Raw genomic sequence first — 21,228 nt, 5'->3', positions numbered from 1 at the left:
CAATAGCGCTGGTAGATGTAAATTATCCCAGGTTTCTAATTCAAAACACCAACTCAGTTTTGCTCCTCAAAGATGCTGCCTGACCAAAATTTTGGCCTGTTGTCCTAATAGTTCTTGTGTGGTTCAATGTATGGAGTTCTTTGTACACTACTCTTTATTTAAAGAAAGATGGAAATGCATTGGAGACAGTTCAAAGGTTTATTGAACTAATACCTGGAATGGGTGGGTTGTTTTATGTGGAAAGATTGTACAACTAGGTTTGTATCTGCGAGAGCTTAAAAAAGTAAGAGGTGGTGTACTGAATCATCTAAGGTCCTGTGGAGAGGATGCAAGAATCTGGAATGCAGGGTCACGATTTAAACGTAAAGTATCACCCATTTAAGACAGAGATAAGGTGAAATAATGTTCTCACAGACTGTGAGGGTCTTTGGAGTTCTCTTGCTCAATTGATGGTGGAAGCACAGTCTTTGAATGTTTTGAGGATCATTGCTGAATATGTTCTTGTTAACCAAGGGGTGAAAGGTTATCAGGGTTGGCAGGAATGTGGAATTGAGAATGCAATCATGGCAGAGGTGTCTTGAAAATGGTCTACCCCATCCCTAATTTGTATGTTCACATTGTTACAAACAGGCACCAGACACAATTTGCCTGCAGTTCCAGATGGGATATCCAAACTGTTAAACTCCCAGGTGAGGAGAGGTGAGTTGGTTCTACATCTTTATTCACCACGTCACACCACCTCCACCCTCTTTCCCCCCACCCCCCACCCCCCCCCCCCCCCTCCCAACCTCCAACCAACCAACCCCAGTTAGTTGCAACTAGGTTATTTTATAAAGGGTATGATCCCACGTGGATAACTTCCACTCAGACCCAAATGAAATCTTGTTTTGAAAAGAGTCAATTGAACACAACTTTCATAAATTAACAAGGAGTAGGTTTACTAATTACAAAATGCAAGAAGAATTAGTAATACAATGGACATACACTGCTTATAAATAAGAAGGGGGTTTCTTATTTATAAGAAATTGAAGTTTCTTTTAAAAAGACAGACATGTATGGATCAGTTTCTGAAGTGTTCAACAAGAGTGGAAAGGTGAACATTGTGACCATTGCACTGAAGGTTTCTGCTAGAATTAACACTGATACTTGAACAGTGTCAAAGCATAAAAATATCATGGGTGTTTGTGGTGAATTTCTTGCTTGGCAATGACAAGTTGCTAGTTACAAGGGATTGTTGCTGGTTAAATTCCTTGATGAGGGCCCAACTCACCTCATTAATATTCACTTGATTGATTTATTCCCACGTGCACCTAAGTACAGTGAAAAGCTTTGTTTGTGAGCAGTACAAGCAGATCATAGTAAGCAAGGTCATATAGAACATAGGGCGAAAAAAACTGGGACAGAGTAAGGCATACAAGTTACACTGTATAGGAAGCACATAAGACAAGAACAACATTAATAAATCAGCATTATTTGAAGTTAGCGAGTCCCTTCAGCAGTCTAATAACAGCAGGGAAGAAGCCATTCCTGAATCTGCTGGTGCATGTGTTCAAGCTTCTGTATCTTCTGGCTGATGGAAGAGGTTGTAGGAGAGCATTAGCAGGGTGCTATGAGTCTTTGATGATGTTGGCAACCTTTCCGCAGCAATGAGACGAGTAAATGGAGTCCATGGATGGGACATTGGTTTCCATGCTGGTCTGGGCTCACACCCTGGCTGAGCAGAGCCAGTGTTAGTTCTGATAGGTGTAAGCCTGACATCTATGTTTGCTAGAACATTGAAGCAACAAATACATGAATCAGATATTTGAAAACCCAACTACATTTAACATGAAATAATTTCATCACCGATTTGCCACACATGAATAGTAAAGATACTTGGGGGGAACATGGGGGAAGGGGTCGTGGTCAGATGCTGGTCATGGTGATTTGTGATTGGTGCTTGCAAATTGACCATGGCCACCCCAATGACACCGAGGATAGCAGCAATAACTGACCAATGCTCGACAGTGGAGAACTATTATTCATTCAACTTCCAAGGGATAGAGAATCCTCGACTTGTACAGCACGGAAACAGACCCCTTTGGTCCAACATGTCCAGGCCAACCAGATATCCAGATAATCTAGTTCCATTTGCCAGCATTTAGCCCTATCCCTCTAAACCCTTCCTATTCATATACGCACCCAGAGCCTTTTAAATGTTGTAATCATACCAACCTTACCTCTTCCTCTGGCAGCTTATTCCATACATGTACTGTCATCTCATGAAAATGTTGCTCTTAGGTCCCTTTTCAATCTTTCCCCTCTCACTTTAAACCTATGCCCTCTAGTTCTGAACTCCTCTACCCTGGGAAAGAGACCTTGGCTATTCACCCTATACATGCCACTCATGATTTATAAACCTCTATAAGGTCATCCCTCAGCCTTTGATGCTTCAGGGAAAATAGCCCAGCCTCTCCCTATGGCTCAAGCCCTCCAACTCCAGCAACATCATTGTAAATATTTTCTGAACCCTTTCAAATTTAACAACATCTTTCCCATAGCAGGGAGACCAGAATGGATTCCAAATGTTACCTAACCAATGTCCTGTACAGCTATAACATGACCTCCCAACTCCTATACTCAATGCTCTAACCAATAAAGGCCAGAGTACTGTAGAAGCCACACAGCATTACTGTACCTCATGGTATATCATATCAGTGTAATGATGGTCTGTGCAGAATGCAGTGAGAAGTTGAGCTTTTGATGTGGATCTGTGGTAAGAAGTGTGTTGAGGACTGTAGGTGCTTTCACCAATTTGCTGCACAGGCTGATCATGAATGTGCTGGTTGATGGAGACATGCCCCTCCTGATCAAGGTACAGAATGGCTCACTCTCTGGTGAAGTCAGCTCAGCTGGCATCTATAGCTGATACCAATGACTTTCTACAATCCAAGAACCTTTGTTGTTTCTTCTGGTTCCATTTGTGGCCATTCCCACCAGAGGTCCTGTGTTCTGCTATGGGTCATCACAGCTGCCTACCCAAGGTGGGGAAAGCAGATGCAGGAGGACTGGTGTCAAGAGCAGGTCCAGGAGCAGCAGCAAGTCCTGTGGAAAACAAGGACCTCCCAGGTCAGGGAGAGGTCAAAGCACAAGGTCCATCAGGCTGCTCAGGGTGTAAAATAGCAGGTTGGAGTTTTCTCATCCCTACTCCATTTCCTGTTGTACACATCCCAGGACACTTGATGGATGCTGGAGTGGGGCCATGCTCTTCTAGTGTGGTGAAGGTGACTGCCACTGAACTGTGTGCAGTCTGTCAGTCATGAAGCCACGAATGAGGAGATGAATGAGGACATTAGGAGGAGGAAGATCTATGTTTATGACAGAGCTAGCTATCTCAATGCTACATGCCAGCAAAAACCTCATTGACACTCTGGATGCAGCAGACATTTATGGATTGTAAAACAGCTTTCAGATATGATGCTGAGAATTTTTCATAATCGGCGTGAACTTCAGCTTTTATTAATTTTGTTTGCTTTCCTTCTTGCTGTCTGTAATACAAGCTCAAATTTGAAATAGTCTGATTGTTTGCCTATATGTGATATTCTCCAATTGGACAATGACAGTCTGCAGGTCTATAGTGGGGATGGGGTCATGTTGACTTAAAGACCTTTCATACAGGATGTAGCTATGTACAAGTAAAATGTGTGGTATGGTATCTAAACAGTGACACAGGTGAGAGAATTTGCATAGGAATATTAACTGTGCTGGCTACATTCTTTATATTCACTTGTCATGGACATTGTTGGCTGGACAGCATTTCTTGGCAGTAGTAAGTTGCCCTTGAGAAAGTGATGGTGAGCAGCCTTCTTAAACAGCTCCAGTCCATGTGTTTTTGATTTACTCACAATGCCCTAATGGAGGGAATTTCAGGATTTTGACCCAATGATAGTGAGGAATGGCAATACAAGTCCACGTGAATGGCTTAAACAGAAACGTGAAGGTGGTAGTATTCCAATGTATTGCTGCCCTTGTCCTTTGAGGTAGAAGTGGTTATGGGTTTGGAAAGTGCTGTCTCAGGAATTTCTGCAGTGTATCTCGTAGATCGGAAACATTGCTGCTACTGAGCTTCAGTGGTCGAGGGAGTGGATGCTTGTGGATGTGGTGCCAATTAAGCGGCTGCTTTTTCCTGAATGGAGTCAAGCTTCTTGAGTGTTGTTGGGGTTGCACCCACCCAAACAAGTGGGGAGTATTCCATCACTCTCCTGATTTGTGCCTTGAGGATAGTAGACAGACTTTGTGGATTCAGGAGGTGAGTTACTCCCCACAATATTCTTACACATGACCTTTAGAATCATAGGGTTATATAGCACAGAAACTCATCCATGCTTACCAAGTTTCCCAAATTAAACTCGTCCCACTTGCCTGCATTTGGCCCATATCTCTTTAAATGTTTCATATCTGTATACCTATCCAAACATCTTTTAAAAGTTGGAACTGTATTTGCATCTATCATTTCCTCTGGCAGTTCATTGTACACACAAACCACCAGAAATCCTCTCAAGATGTCTTATCATGTATTGAAGTTGTGGATAGAAAAATGGACTTGCATTTGGAGAGCACCTTTCTGACCATTGAGATATCTCAACCCTCAACTCTCAATGAATGAAGCCACTTTAAAATGCAATTACTGTTATAATGACAGAACTACAGCAACAATTTCCAGACAGCAATTTCCCCAGAACAGCAAAATGATAATGATGGAATAAACTGTTCTGATAATGCTGATTCTTCTTCAAATTTTCTGGCTTAAAGCAGGTTTGACCCATAGCCCTCTGACCTCCACTGAAGCTTGGGCAAGGAGGCACCTCCTGAATTCATTCCAGCCAGAATGGGAAGGGCATTGAAATCCATTGATAGTGTCTAGAACCACAACACCTGTCCAACCAACTGAGTCAACCACCTCCTCAAGTTGGCTGGAGTGTTGCGTTAGTATATTTTCTTGTGAATATTGTAACCTGAAGCTTTTGATACTGATAGTGGAAGCTCCAATTTCTTTCTATCGCAGAGTTGTTCAGGAATCTCTCCCATCCTTACAACCTGCTGTTGGCATATGTTGGAAAGATTTAAAAGAAAATGTTTAACCTAATTGACCACATTATGAAGATACTTTCTTTTGGAGTGGGACCATTCGGCACAGCCACTTTGGCGCAAGCGATTCGGCGCGGCTGGTTTGGCACAGATCCATTTCAGCACAGACCCATTTTGGCGTAGAACTGTTTTGTAGTTATTCAGTAGTAGTTATTAAACTACTATTATTAAAACTATTAAAATATATTAAAATAAACCATATTAATATACAAATTATTAAAATAAAATAAAACCTGTTAAAATGTCATCAACAATTTTGTATTTGCCTTTTTTCTTTCATTTTTATTTTCTTTTTAACATTTTTACTGAAGAGGATAAACATTATTTTTCTTTTTATTGCTTTCATTAATGCTTGTAAGTGAGCCTGAAAAGGAATAAATAAGAGCTGCGCCGAATCGCTCATGCCGTAATGGGTCCGCGCCGAAATGGGCGGCACCAAACTGGCTGCGCCGAATCGCTCGCGCTGAAGTGGCTGTGCTGAATGGTCCTACACCCACTTTCTTTGGCTTTCATGAATTTGAGCCAGCCTTGAACCCAGAGCTTCTGTCTAAGAGAGAGGAATACTACCCATTGTGCCTCCTCACCTCATTCCTGTCTTGGTTCAAACAGGGACAGAAGAGTTGAATTCCAGTGATGAGCTGAGTTATATCTGTTGATTACAAAAGAAGATAGCTGTGATTGCTGGATTCCAATTATCTCAGCCATAGGGCATCACTGCAGGAGTTCCTCAAGCCAGTGTCTTAGGGCCAACCATCTTCAGTTGATTTGTCAATAACCTTGCCTCCATCATAAAGTCAGAAACATGCATGTCCTTTGATGATTGCACAAACTTCAGTTCCACTCTCCACTTCTTAAATAATGAGGCAGTCCATGCCCAAATGTAGCAAAACCTGGATAATGTTCAGGCTTGGCCCAATAAATGGTAATTGGAAAGGAGTTGAGATTCAAAAATAAAGTCAACAATATGTTTGTTCTATGTGAAGCCTCATGAAAACTTGGGGCAAGTTAAAGCTTGAAATATATTTTCATGCCAATGAAAATGCATTAGCATTAAACTTCTTTAATTATATCTTACTTTCAAGATAAAGTCAGCAGCACATGACAATAACGTGGTACGTGCTTCACTTTATGCTTAAAGTTGTTGTGCAAATGCTAAGGATAGCAGCATTCCCTACTGAACTCCAAGCATAAGGAAAGGGAGAAGGAGAATGACAGCTCGCATGGAATGCTCAGACTTGGCAAGGATGATGCAATGGTACTGAAGAGATGTGTTGGAATGGTGTTAGGGGAATGGAGGAGTGACATGGGAAAGGCCTGTCTTCCTGGATGTTGTGGCAGAGCGGAGGAGTCCATCAAAGTAAGAAACTGAGGGCATAAAGGAAGTTGACAATGTAATGTCCACACACAAGTCCATTGCAAGGTGCTGGCAGGCAGCATTCTTACAGGGCTTTAAGTTACACCTAGACCTCAGTTATCCTTGTTGAGAGTGATCTCAGACAATATCCTTACAGTGCATAGATTGGACATTCATCTAAGACTGCAAGGTTAGCTGTGTCCCACAGAGTAATGAGTATAACATTAGACACATGAATTCAATAAAGAGTGAATTTAAAAAAAAACACAAGGTTATGGAAGAAATAATAAAGGAAATGTCCCCAAACCCCGTCTGACTATCAATGCATACCAGCTGTGAGGAGTGGTTATATGTGTAGCTGTCTGACTGAGAGACCATTACAAATGATGATGATGCAAATATAAATAGTGAAATCAATTTAATGTGAAACATTTAAAAGTGCAATTTAATTTTGAAAACTCCCACACTACCTATGCGTTCATAAGTCTTATGTTAATGCTAATGAAGTAGTGCAGAAGAGTTTTGACCATATGGTGGAGCCTCCATGTTTGACCTCTGTTCTAGCCCACCTGTACCTGCAAAATTGTCAGCTGACAGCAGGTTCTGACAGTGAAAACATTCCCCTGCCCCATGATTGCTCATTCTTCCCGTGGAACCTCACATGTCAAATGTAAGCAGCTGAAAAATGGGAAAAGGCGAAAGGTGAGTGTTATACACATGTATTGTCAGGAATGGCAATCTTGACTATACCACCTGCATCATCTGTTCTTAAAAATAGATCCATGTAGTATTTTGCATGCAAATAAACAAATTAGGAGCAGGAATAGGCTACTTGATCGTTCAAGCCTGTTCTGTGATTCACTAAGGACAGTAAGAGGTGGTATGGTGGCTCAGTGGTTAGCACTTCTATCTCACAGCATCCGGGGCCGAGGTTCAATCCCACCCTCAGGTGACTGTGTGGAGGGAGGGTTGGTGTGGACTCAATAGCCCAAATGACCTGATTCCACGCTGTAGGGATTCTCTACCTGAGAGGGCAGAGTCTTGATTCAACACCCCATTGAAAGGCAGTACTATAACATCAGTCCAGATTGCCTGAGGCTGAGTTTCACTTGAACCTGTAAACAGTTAACTTAGAAACAATTTTATTACAAACTGTACCATGACTGACATGGATAAATTAGAATGTAAATTTGAATTTTGGTGTTTTTTTATTGTAATGTACAAATGGTGGATATTTGTCATTCTGAAGTAAAAAATCACTTTTAATTTCTGGTAGTAATTTAAGAAAACCTGAGAAGAAATTGTATCTTCTCTTTTTAAAAATAGAAACTGTTGTTTGACAAAACATTTTCATTTTAATGATGTTCAAGTTATCATTTTTTTAAGAAACACAGTTTCATTTGTAACCAGGTAGTGCAGTCTTTGACGTTGCTCAGCCAAGTACAGCTTGCCAAAAGAAAACTCTCGGAATGTTGTTGCAGGTTTGAAATCCTGACCTGAGGAGTTGATAATTGGGCATTGGCAATAATTGCAAATTTTTATATAACAACAAGTTCTCAAGGTCGCAGCTCCTTTCCACCAAGCTTCAAAAGAGACACTCTTCATTGGCCAAATGTGTGCAATTTGTTCAACATCAATGTATGTGTCCATTTTACCATGTTGTGTAATGAGTGAGAACAGGGTACAATGACTCACTTGATTGTTTTCTGTGCTTTTTGGTTGGAATTCTATTAACCTATGTTCATTCTGGCAAACCCCACAGCCTTAAATAAAATTCAATGAAACAAAAAAACAGGGTAGTACTAAACTTACTCTTTGACTTCTTTATCAATGCAGGTGCAGTCTGGAGATTTAAGTATGCAAATTTAAAATGAGAGCACCCAATAATGCATCTACTGAATTGACATTGACCCAATTACATACACCTTTATTGATTACTTGGCTGGTACCACACTGCTGGAAGAAATTTAAGCTACCTTTTCATTGTGAGCCAGTTATAAACATAGCCTAGTAACTGAGAAATTCAGACAATAAGCTCTTAGTCTTGAGAAGTAATGGTACAGCACCAACAAAAATTAAGTTAATAAGGAATGTAATTTTTAACATACAGGATACAAAGGTGCACTTAGCAGAAAACAGAGTGGATGTTTTGGGAATGATTGTTAGAGGAATGAAATAATACTGCACTGCAATGGAAGAAAGGTGGCAAAAACTCAGCAATTGAGACTCGTCAAATTCAGAGAGATATGGAACTAAGCTTTTCACATATGTGATGTAAATGTGTAAAAACTCTGTTGCAGTTTATTCAGCCGCTGTCCTTGGTAACTATTCCCCACATTACTAGAGTTGAATTTCAATGGGTACATCATCCAGGCAGTTACACTGAACATTGCGATTGCCCACCAAGTGATTTCCCTGATTGAGAGTGTTGCCGCCTCAATGTCAGAAATATTAACCAACCACCCTGCCCCTGTCAAAGCTGAACAAGCTCCAATTACATTGTTTAACCATATGCCTTTGTATCATCTTTGGGAGGAAAAGCCCAAGCTCAACCTGCCTTTCCCATTGGCCCACATTCACTGTTCAAGAGGCTGGCATATCAGTCCTCATAAGACAAACCAGTAGAAGTACGCCACTCAACATATCAAATCTACTCTTCCATTCAATAAAATTAGAGCAGAGCTTATACACTTAATGGTAAGATCCTAGGGAATGTTTCTGAACAAAGAGACCTTGGAGTTCAGGTTGATAGTTCCTTGAAAGTGGAGTCGCAGGTAGATAGGATAGTGAAAAAGGCGTTTGGTATGCTTTCCTTTATTGGTCAGAGCATTGAGTGTAGGAGTTGAGAGCTCATGTTGCAGCTGTACAGGACATTGGTTAGGCCACTGTTGGAATATTGTGTGCAATTCTGGTCTCCTTCCTATTGGAAAGATGCTATGAAACTTGAAATAGTTCAGAAAAGATTTACAAGGATGTTGGCAGGGTTGGAGGATTTGAGCTACAGGGAGAGGCTGAATAGGCTGGGGTTGTTTTCCTTGGAGCGTTGGAGGTTATAAAATCATGAGGGGCATGGATAGGATAATAGACAAGGTCTTTTCCCAGGGGGAGCCTAGACCTAGAGGGCATAGGTTTAGGCTGAGAGAGGAAAGATATCAAAGGGACCTAAGGGGTAACTTTTTCACACAGAGTGTGGTGCGTGTATGCAATGAGCTGCCAGAGGAAGTGGTGGAGGCTGGTACTATTACAGCATTTAAAAGGCATCTGGATGTGTATATGAATAAGAAGGGTTTAGAGGGATATGGGCCAAGTGCTGGAAAATGGGACTAGATTGGGTTGGGATATCTGGTCGGCATGGACGAGTTAGACCAAAGGGTCTGTTTCCATGCCGTACATCTCCATGACTGTATGACTCTAAGCTAATAATCCTCAAATCTATTCTCCTGCCTTTTTCCATAATCATTGATCCTCTTACTAATTATAAATCTAGCTCAGCCTTAAATATATTTAATATGATGTGAAGGTGCTGGTGTTGGACTGGGGTGGACAAAGTTAAAAATCACACAACACCAGGTTATATTCCAACAGGTGTATTTGAAAGTTTGTACTTTGTAGCCATCTGTAGTAAAGAATTCCATAAATACAACAACCACAGAGAAAAAAAATCCTCAATCTGTTTTAAATTTGCAATCCCTAATGCTGAGATTCTGCCCTCTGATTCTAGATTCTCCCACAAGATGGAACAATCTTTCCACATCTGTCCTGTCAAATCCCTGAGGATTTTTTTTCATTTCAATAAACTTGCCTCGCATTCTTCTAAATTGTAATGACTATAAGCCCATCCTATTCAATATCTCCTCATAAATCTACCTCACTATACCTGGTATCAGTTAAGTAACCCTTCTCTAGACTACCTCCAATGCCAGTATGTCTTTACTTAGATATGGGGCTCAAATTGTTCACTGTTTTGATCTTGAAGATGCAGGGAATTTCAAGAGACTTAAACCAAAATCATTAGAATTTGATCTTCATAATCAGATGAACCCCTAAGAGCTCATAAAATCCCAAGCAGATAAATCCTTCAAGCAAGAGATGAGGCTTGACAGGAAATAAACTTTCGCCGTTGAAATTTGCAATCCCCTGCTGGACAGTTCAATAGATTCGTGGCAATGTGCTAATGTATATATAGAGGGTTCCTTGCTTTAAAAAAAAATACATGTTGATTTTTTTTTTCCTTGCATCCATCAGGGCAATTTGCAAGAAAACAAAAATGGACAGGAAAAACGACATCTATTCTGCATGACAGAAGCGTGCTGATTAGTTGATAAGAGGGTTATGATTGACAGAGGCGTTGCCAAAGAGAATACCTTTGGTATTAATGAAAGTAACTTCTAGTATACACAAGTGTGCTGCATTGCAAGCATGACTGACAATCTGACATTGGTTGTCAGCTTAATTTTTCACACACTCAGGGTTATTATGCAAATTTCATCCAGTTGTACAATCAAATATAATGTCAGATGCTTATATGTACTGAAAGTTGGGTATATTGTACATAAAGCATGTTTGTTACAGGGAGAAATAACATGTACATACACTGTGCCTGTTTCAACTCAACAAAATAGATGACAGTCATTCTCAGATTCATTTCTCCTAGTTCCTCAGTGTCAAACTACTTCGTTTAAATTGAAACAAAGTTTGGCACCTTACTGTTAGTTATCATTCTACATGGCAACTCCTCTTCCAGATTCCACTTCCTAATCCATCAATACGCTCCTCTAATACGGCATATATCCTTTACATTCATTTCACTTGTGAATTGTCCTGACAAGTGCAAGATGAAAGGCTTTGACAAAATGTCTTTTCTCAGCAAAATGATCTATTGAGTCAAGTGCTTTATTCAGTCCTAAGATGTTCAGTTTAGGTGGATTGGCCATGACAAATGTAGGGTTACAGGAATAGGGTAGAGATGGGTCTGGGTGATATGCTCTTTGGAAGGTTGCTATGAATTCGATGGGCCAAATAGCCTGCTTCTATACTACTAAATGACTACTTGTGAATTGTTCCTTTCTTGCTCTGCCTTTATACTGAAGTAGACCACCTGAATGGAGTTCTTTCTAAGGGGAGAAACAGATGCTTAGTAAGCAATTAATTAATTATAGTAATCTACTTATTAATACTGCATATTAGTACTCCAACCAAAAAGGTACAACTCTCATCTTCCTGGCTAGCAAACTGCACTGCTTCATCAGAGACAATCACTGTGTAGAGGTACTTGGGAGTCCTCAGGTCCTATTCACTTTCATTGTGACAGGCCACCCATGCATTTCCAACACATAGAGACATCCTATCCACCTTGAACAAGATTGCATTCAACTCTAGTAATCTGTGCTGTCACTGGGAGGTCCTTACAGCAAATTGCAGGTAAAAACAACTCACTTGTGGTGACTTGCAAAAAACACAAGTGGAAAGCACAGCCAAAGGAGAGGACTCAATTTTGACATCTTACATTATTATCAAAGGTCAAAATTATTCCAAATCATCTGTGAGGTGAGGACACAGTTTAATGTTTTCCATCCAGCAAGTGCTTACCAACCCATTCTGAATACATCTTCGGCTGTCATTGCTGCATAAGTATTTGATTCAGAAGGAGTTAATGCTAAGGAGTGTATTAAGATCCATCCAATATGATGTTATCATAAGGACTTAGGAAGAAGAGCCCTGAATTTCAATGGAGGCAAACCTATCATTTCGGCCTTCTCCTAGCCATTGTAGTTAATTCTTATCATGTAACTTGCGCCTGATTGCTATCATGCAATAAGCTATGTTTTATTTCAGACAAGAAGCTTTTTAGGGCTCGTTGTGACACAGTGGTAGTGACTGTACCCCTGGACTGGGATGACCAGTTCAAGTCCCAGCTGTTCCAGAGGTGTGTAATAACACCTCTAACATATTTTTCTAATCAGTCTGTTCAAATAAAAATTAGCTTCTCCTCATTAGACCATTAAGTGATTTTACTTTACCACACTATAGATCCCAACCTGAAAGAAGGGTTGTGATCTAAAGGGGGACACAGATCGAGGGCAAGTGGTTAAAGACCAGAGGGGAAGTGGAGGAAAGATGCCTCACAGAAGTGATCCAGGAAGGTGTTGCCTGAAAGGAAAGAGAAAATAGATTCAAATCAGAGCCTTCTGGGAGGAGGGGTCAGAGAAATCCTTAACATTGACAGGAAGATTGAGACGGAAGAGGGGATGAATAGGACAGATCCAGCAGAGAGCCAGCACACAGGCAATGGGCAGAATAACCTCCTAGTGCTGAAAAATGCTGAGATAAGAGACAGGGAAAGCTTTACAGCTTCCCATTGGCTCTGCCACATGATGATCTGAGAGTGGATTGGTCATCTTATTGGAGAGGCTTTGGGGAGGCCCCAGGTGTGAAGGGCTTTATGTAGGCATTCTCAGAGTGCAAGACTGAGGTCTTGGACTGCAAATTGGAGGTCCAAAAGAAAAAGGAGATAGTGGCAGCAAACCTACCTACAGGCGAAAAAGAGTTCAGCTAGCTCATACAATATGACAGGCAGCAATGTGGATCTCTCATACAACAGTCACCAGTTTTGCTTGTGACATTATCGAAACAGACACTTAGTGGATTAAAGTTTGAAATTGGTGCAATTTTCCCTGGAAGAAACAGAAGTATCACACAGTGTTCAACCTGCAGAATTACCATTATGACCATGAAGCAATTCTTCAACTGTATTGAGAGACTAATACAGAGGCTTTATGAGATTTGAATCATTAGCCATGTCTACCACTTCAGTAACTACTGCAATTTCTCCACCATCTTCTTTTACTGCTTCCATTATGGGGTGAAATTTTATCCAAGTAATTGATTGTTACCAGAGAAACCGGCAATTGTCATGTGCAATGGTATTATTTAAACTGGTACTTTACCAGCTCCTGTAGATTCTGGGCACTATATTCACTCATTCCACCAGCTTGGCTATTCCTGCTATGCTGGCAATTTAGGGCAAAAAAAGCCAACCAGAAATTGTGCCCAGATCTCCTCTTTCTGATAGAGCTTCCAGAACCTTCAGGAGGAATCTCGTTTTCCTTTATAAAATCAGAATATCGCATGATAACATGGAAAAGGGAAAACGTTGGCATTGCTCCTGGACTGGTAATTCAGAGACCCAGAAAATGTCCTCAGAACCTGGGTTCAAATCCCAATACAGCAGATGGTGGAATTTGAATTCAATATTGTCTGGAATTAAAAAATTTAATGATGAGCACAAACACATCTTTGTAAATAAATCCCACCTGGTTCTCTAACATCCTTTACCTGGTCTGGCCTACATTTGATTCCAGACTGTCTACCACCTCGTTGAATCACAAATTGCCCTCTGAAAGCAAGGTACTCCATTATACAAACCCACCAGGAAGCCTCAAGAGAAAAGGAATTAAACTAGACAAAACAACCTGACATTGACCCAGGCACCACAAACGACAATGGCAAACTCAGTCCTGCTGACACTGCAATGTTCTCCTCACTAAACTTGAGAGGTGGTGAAAAAAAAACTGAGAGGTCTGTCTCACAGATTTGTGAAGCATCAGTCTGACAAAGTGATTTTGCAGACAAGAAATCTTACAATGTCTGAGACAACACCATCACCAACTTTGGATATATTCTGGCCCAGCAGAAGGATAGACCCACCAGAGATGGCAGGACAGTGGAGGGAGTTGCCCTGGAATCCTCAGCATTACCACTGTACCCCATGAAGCATCCTGGCATCACATCAAATATGGGCAAGGACACCTACTTCTGATTACTATAGATTTGAAAAGGTTCGATCAACTCAAGACTCGGCATCTTGGAATGCGGTATGCCAGCAGCAACAGCAGAATCATATTCCAGAATAATCTACAACGTCATGACCCATCATTTCCCCAACTCTATCATTGCCATGAAACCAGGGGATCAATTCTGGTTTAATTAACATTACAGGAGGGCATATCAGGAGCAGCACCAGGCACATCTAGAAATAAGTGTTAACCTGTTGAAGTTACAAAATAGGAGTTCATGTGTATCAAACAGTATAAAGAGGAAATAATAGATGGAGCTAAATGATCTCATGGTCAACAGGTAAGTTTGGCAGTACTGCTACTTCCTGTTGTGAATTTGTGGTGGACACTTAAACAACTCACTGGAAGAGAAGGCTCTACAAATACCCCATCATCAATGATGGGAGAGCTCAAGACACCAAAGCAAAACATAAAGCTGAAGTATTTGAAACCATCTTCAATCACAAGTGTTCAGGGGATGATATATCTTGACCTCCTCTTTATGCTCGAAACGTCGATTCTCCTGTTCCTTGGATGCTGCCTGACCTGCTGCGCTTTTCCAGCAACACATTTTCAGCTCCTCCAGTGGTCCCCAGCATCACAGATAGCAATCTTCAGCTAATTTGATTCACTCCAGGTGATATGAAGAAGTGGTTGGAGTCTCTGGATTCTATGAAAGCTAGTGCCCTGAGAACATTCTGGCAATGGTACTGAGAATTTTCTGTACCTCTAGCCAAGATCTTCCAGTTCAGCTACAACAATGTGGAAAAATGCACAGTTATGTCCTGTGCATAAAAAGCAGGACAAATCCAACCCAGCCACTTACTGTCCTATCAGTTTTCCTGATCATCAGTAAAGTGATGGAAGGTGTCATCAACAGTGCAATCAAGTAGCACCCACTCAGCAGTGATGCCCAGTTTGGGTTCTGCCAGGGCCACTCAGTTCCTGACTTCATTATAGCCTTGGTTCAAACATGGACAAAACAGCTGAATGCCAGAGATTATATGAGAGTGATAACCTTTGACATTGAGGCAGCATTTGACCAAGTGTGGCATCAAGGAGCTCTAGCAAAACTGGAATCAATGGGTATTGGGGGCAAACTATCTGCTGGTTGGAGTCATATCTGGCACAAAGGAAGATGGTTGTGGTTGTTGGAGCTCAGTCATCTCAGGTCCAGAGCATCTCAACACGAGTTACATAGGGTAGTGTCCTAGGCCCAACCATCCTCAGCTGCTTTATCAATCACCTTCTTCCATCGTCAGGGTCAGAAGTGGGGATGTTTGCAAATGATTGCCAATGCTCAGTGCTGTTTGTGACTCCTCAGATACTGAAGCAGTTTATGTTCAAATGCAACAAAACTTGAGACCATGTCTATGTTTGGCCAGACAAGTGGCAAACCACATAAGTGCCAGGCAGTGACCATCTCCAACAAGAAAGAATTTAACCTTTCCTCCTTGACATTCAATTGCCATCAATTAATAGTGCACTCTTAACATCTTGAAGGTTACAATTGACCAGAAACTGAATTGGACCAGTTATATAAATACTATGGCTAAAAGAGCAGGACAGAGCCTAGACATCCTTCAATGAGTGACTCACTTCATGACATGCCAAAGCCTGTCCACCATCTACATAGCACAAGTAATTTGTTTGACACCACATCCACAAACATTCACTCCCTCCATCACCAACACTCAGTAGTGGCAGCATGTATCATCTATAAAATGTACTGTAGAAATTCACTAAGGCTGCTTAGATAACATCTTAGAACCCATAGCTAATACTACTTAAAGAGCAATGGTAGAAAATACCTGGGGATATGATCACCTGCAAGTTCCCCTCCAAGTTACTCAGCATCTTGACTTGGAAATGTATGGTCATTCCAACAGTATCACTGACTCATATTCCTCGAACACGCTCTTAATGGACTAGAATGGACTACATCAAATGGACTACAATGGTTACAGAAGGCAATTTATCACCACCCTCTGAAGAAAAGCTAGGGTTGGGTGATGAATGCTGGTCCAGACAGAAATGACCCTTCCTGTAAAAGATAAAATAAGTAGTCCTATGGGTCAGTTGGTAGCCCTAATGTTTCTGAGTGATAGAGGTTCTGGGTTCAACTTCCACTCCAATGCTTCAGCAGAAAAATCCTAGCTGATACAACAGCACTGAGGTATTGCTATATTGGATGCATAACTATTGAAATCCCATCTGTCTGTTTGAGTGGGTTTCTTCATACTGCTTCAAAGAACAGGTTAGTTATACTTGGTATCTCAGTCAATACTTATCTCAAACCAAAATATTATTTGAAAAACTGTTATTTAATCATAATCATGTCACTGTGGGATTTTGCTGCATGTGATTTGATTTATTATTGTCACATGTACCTAGGTACAGTGAAAACTTTTGTCTTGCTTGTAGTCCAGACAGATAATACCATACAAATAGAACAGAGCAAGGAATACAATGTTATGGCTGCAGAAGTGTATTTTGTATATTATGACAGTGACTATACTTCTAGAGTATCTTGATGAAGCATTTGAAAAGTGTTACATGAATATGGTTTCTTTTCTCATATTCATATAACATCTTCAATGTGATTAAATGTCACATCATCTTTCACAAGACTGAAAATCATAATTTAGTGTTAATACAAAGGAGATACTATGATAAATTGACCAAAAGCTTGCCCAGAGAGGGGTTTTTAAGTGTATCTAAGGAGGAAAGAGAGGTAGAGAGAAGGTGATATTCCTTGAGCATTAGGATTATGTAGTTTAAAGTGCAGAAGGAGATCATTCAGAGCATTGTGCTGGCTTTTTGAAAGAATGTCTGAACTCGTCCACTCACCTATCTTTCCTACATAACTTTTTTCAAATATGCAGTAGCGCCTCGACTTACGAACTTAATCTGTTCCGGGACCCGGTTCGTGAACCGAAAAGTTTGTGAACTGAATCAATTTTTCCCATTGTTCGGAAAGCGTAAGAATGCTTGGACATAGCAACGAACGCTGTTCACAGCGCACGCGCCAAAGACAAACTGAATGAGATCATGCGGGGCCCGAGAGTTTTTGCGTTCAACAAGAGCATAGCAAAGCAGAACAATGAACCCACGTGGTCACACACGGGCTTTTTGTGTTCGTACCTTCGTTCGTACCTTGAATTTCGTATGTACGTTGATGCAAAATTTTACGTACAATCGTGTTCATAAACCGATTTGTTCGTGAACGGGGTCATTTGTATGTCGAGGCGCTACTGTATATTGAATTCCCAATGAAAAAATACTTCCATTGCCATTCCACACGGCAAGTTATTTTCCATAGCGTAGTTCACTGTATGAAACAAAAAGAAATCTACTCATTTCCCCTTTGTTTTTCTTTCCCTAATGAGTTTAAATTTATATTATCTGATTGCCAGCCATCTTATCAGTGGAAAGAGATGTTACTTGTTCTATAAAAGCCTTTATTTTTGAACATCTCAATTAAATCTTTGCCTAACCTTCTCCCTTGTTTGCAACAACATTCTATTGTTTATCTATGTTGTTGAATAAACAGTTGCCTTCCCCAATGACTTGCAATACCAATGTATGTCTACTTGATTGGAATATTAATTCTGCTGCTTTATCCAATAGGTGTAAATCTGTCCTACTGCAATTTCAGCAAATAAAAATGGAGACAACATGCTTCTCAAATAAACAAATTTAAAACTAGTTTAAACAAAATTTGGTAGCTCAATGGCTCATAATTATTTCTAGGTAATGAAAACTAAGAGCAAGGATACTCAATGTTCATGTGTGTGCAGCCTGGCAACCCTCAGGAGCCAGCTTCAGCATAAACATCCTGCTGTCTAGTCATCTGAACCAAAGCTCCTGGAGAACCAAATGAATTTGCCAGCTTTCAAGCAGATTAAACAAATGCCTTATTCAATGCAACGGCCCTCTAATACCAGCAACATTATGTAACAATGGCAGGATATAAACTGTTACACTAAGTTTCACAGGCAGAGGCAAAAAAAAGCGTCATGAAGAATGCATCCAATCAAGCGTTTTTAACTGGAACAGATCATTCACTTTTCCTTTCCTCTGTCTCTCCATGTCTCTTCCCCTATCTTTCTCATGCACCGTTTCCTTGCTTTTCCTGGAATACTTGTCTGTTTTCTCTTCCCTCCTTCCCTATCATCACCACTGGTTCTTGTGCTTGACCCTTGATCTGCACTGGGTTCTGTAGTTTCACCGGTGCTGCAGTCAGTTCCTGGCACCCAGCACAGAGCGATCATTCTTTGGACAAGTTGCCAACGTTGCAAGTATATGCCCACCTGGCATAAAACTTTGGAAACAAAGAGCTGCCTTTGTAAAAGCATCATGACAATTGACTTGAAATGTTAACGCTGTTTCTCTCTACAGATGCTGCCAGACCTGCTGTGTTTCTCCAATATTTTCTGTCTTTGTTACGATCCTCTCCCTTGCAAAGAAGACAGATTGTACTCTCTTACCTCTTATATTTTCAAATCTTTCCCATTTGCAAGGTCGCAAAGATAGAGTATGTCTGGTCTGCAAGCATTTCATTTTAAGTTAGTTTAACAAAGAAAAGCAAAGAGCTTGCCTGAATTTAAATTAAAATGGTATGAGAATCTTTCCTACAGAGTTTCAATTCATATCTAAACCAAAAGCCCTGACCCTGGAATTACATTGCAGCTTTAGTGACAAGTGTAAACTTGCAGTGCAGCTGTATGCACAGAAAATCACAGAAGTGGATTTGTTGAGGGAATCGCATGATTAGACCGTAATAATCCCTGAAGAGAGTCGGTTCTGAGGTACGGCAATCTTAATATTGCAGGTGGAAGTTACACCGGCATATAGGACATGGAGAGTTAGATTTTTCTTTTTTCAATCATACACTATTTACTTTCACTGAATACTATTTAAAATTTAGACCTTACAGTCTTAATTTTAACTTGAATCAAAGTGTGGTCAAACCAATCCAACAGATGTCCCCAGAACATGAGATACAGGTTGTTTGAACTCCCAAGGTTCATTGTTTGTACTGCAATACTAGATCCCCCCAAAGCTGGTGTGAATGGTGTTAAAACCATTGAGATGGGGCAGAACTTGACTATGAGACAAAGCACGGATGAAGGCCTGTACATCGAGTCACAAGGCAAATAAAATAAACAAGAAAGTGGAGTAGCGAGAAAGATTGTCAAAGCTTGTGAATGTGAGAAGGGGTCGTTGAGTGCAGTAATGATAAATTGCTAACATAGGAGAAGCACAAAGTTTGTCATTATATAACCTTGAAGCCTGAGCCGGTCGCAAGGCCTAATGGATACGCATTTGACTTCAGTGTTAGAAAATTGCAGGTTTGAATCCTAGGGCAGTTTGTGGTGTCTTGTGTTGCAGTGGTAGCGTCCTTACCTCTGAGACAGAAGATCTATGTTCAAGTCCTCTTCCTGTCCAGGTGGTGATTCATAATACGTCTGAACATGTTGATTAAAAATAATTATAAATGTAAGGGTAACCATAAACAGATGGAGACTAATCATTATTTGAACCTGTACAAATATATATACAATTGACACTAGGGAGTTGAGGAGGGTTAGCAGCTACATTATTGTAATTTTGCACTTGGGGAATAAATCTAAACAAATAAAGAGCGAGTGTGGTCTTTTCATTCAGCAAATGGCTGCTCAAAGCTTAATAAAAAGGTGTTCTTATCGCCAAGAGGAAGCCAGCTTATTACTTATTCGTCATAAATGAAGTGACTTCTATTCATCCTTAAATTAAAATGACTGCATTTTCCACAGACATTGTCAAAAGGCATCAGTTAATTTGCAGCAACCTTTCTTTACCTGGTTTCAAATAAAGCGAGAAAAAGGAGGGGGTTCTGGAAATGTGTCATGTATGCTCTACAAACCATTCAGCATGTCTAACAACCCCACACCACAACTTATGTGCAGGCATTCAAATAACTTCAAATGTGCAAGTTTGAGGTATAAATCAGGCCATTTTTACAAAAAAAAACAGTCTCTAAATGCATCAAAATAGAAATTGCAATGCTTTTAAAACTAGATGGCAAAAAGAAGTGTCTTAATGTTATCAGTGATGGATTAAGCATTATGTACACAATTATCCTTTACAGCTACAGTGCTCAGCTGACAAACCTTCTATTTTACACTTAGTTAATAGGTGTAAGACTAGGTCATCTATGGAGTCTTTTGTTCGTGGTTTGAGAAACAGCCAAAGTCATGTGCTTCTTGTCATTGAGCTTTAAATCCCCAAGGTACACAAAGGCTGGATGTGCATAAGTTCAGCCAGAGCTCAAAGCAGAAGTCAGCTCACAGACTGAATTTCAGCCAGAACTCCCGTATGAGAAAATACAAATTAAACACAAGAATGATTCTTCAACGAAATGCGATAATGTACCTGTGTACAGGTCCTGGCATGTGTACTCCCCCAATCACTTTAAGATGTTGAGATTTTACCTGTCAGCAATATAAAGCACTGGCTCCATGGTGCTTGCAACCTTGCCTCCTGGGGCCTGTGAGAAGGATGATGTCATTCTTGTGACAGTCAGTCTTTAATTGCTGCAGTGAAAAGGCTTGTTATATTTCTCCAAGCTCAGCAGCTGTGAAGACAGCACAATAGACCTTCACAGAGGAATTCCCTTACACGAAACCTAATAATTCCTATTTTGTAGCTCTTAAGTAAAAGTTCTCTCAGTGCAATGTGAACTGAATCGTAAATCAGATACAAACATTGAATCATCTTATTTCATGAAACAGCACTTCAGCTACAATACCTCTGTATAGCCATTGATTATTTTGCTGCTTTTTCTGCACTTCCATTGTAAGAGGTTCTGTTTAGATTTTTGCAGCCTAAACATTAGCCTGAATCCCACAACAGGCATTGGTTTACTGA

General features: G+C 40.5%; 1 long non-coding RNA gene across 3 annotated transcripts; it reads right to left on the bottom strand.

Moving 5' to 3' along the window:
• Window positions 1-869: 869 nt before the first annotated feature.
• LOC122550291 (uncharacterized) lies at window positions 870-20,833 on the bottom strand. Of its 3 annotated transcripts, none has more exons than XR_006311795.2 (4): window positions 20,734-20,833; window positions 19,726-19,787; window positions 5,712-5,776; window positions 870-1,767 (listed from the first exon to the last, which is right to left on the bottom strand). It is a non-coding gene; the product is annotated as an uncharacterized LOC122550291 (long non-coding RNA). The 3 variants fall into 3 exon arrangements; XR_006311794.2 differs by having other exon boundaries at window positions 20,793-20,809; XR_006311796.2 differs by lacking the exon at window positions 5,712-5,776.
• Window positions 20,834-21,228: the final 395 nt, after the last annotated feature.

The sequence above is a fragment of the Chiloscyllium plagiosum genome, unplaced genomic scaffold (genome assembly GCF_037043375.1).
Source record: "Chiloscyllium plagiosum isolate Xiang-an unplaced genomic scaffold, Cpla_swu_hap1 HiC_scaffold_5, whole genome shotgun sequence".
Classification (NCBI taxonomy): Eukaryota; Metazoa; Chordata; class Chondrichthyes; order Orectolobiformes; family Hemiscylliidae; genus Chiloscyllium; species Chiloscyllium plagiosum.
The sequence above is the reverse complement of the archived record's forward strand: the minus strand, read 5'-3'. Positions and strand labels throughout refer to the sequence as shown.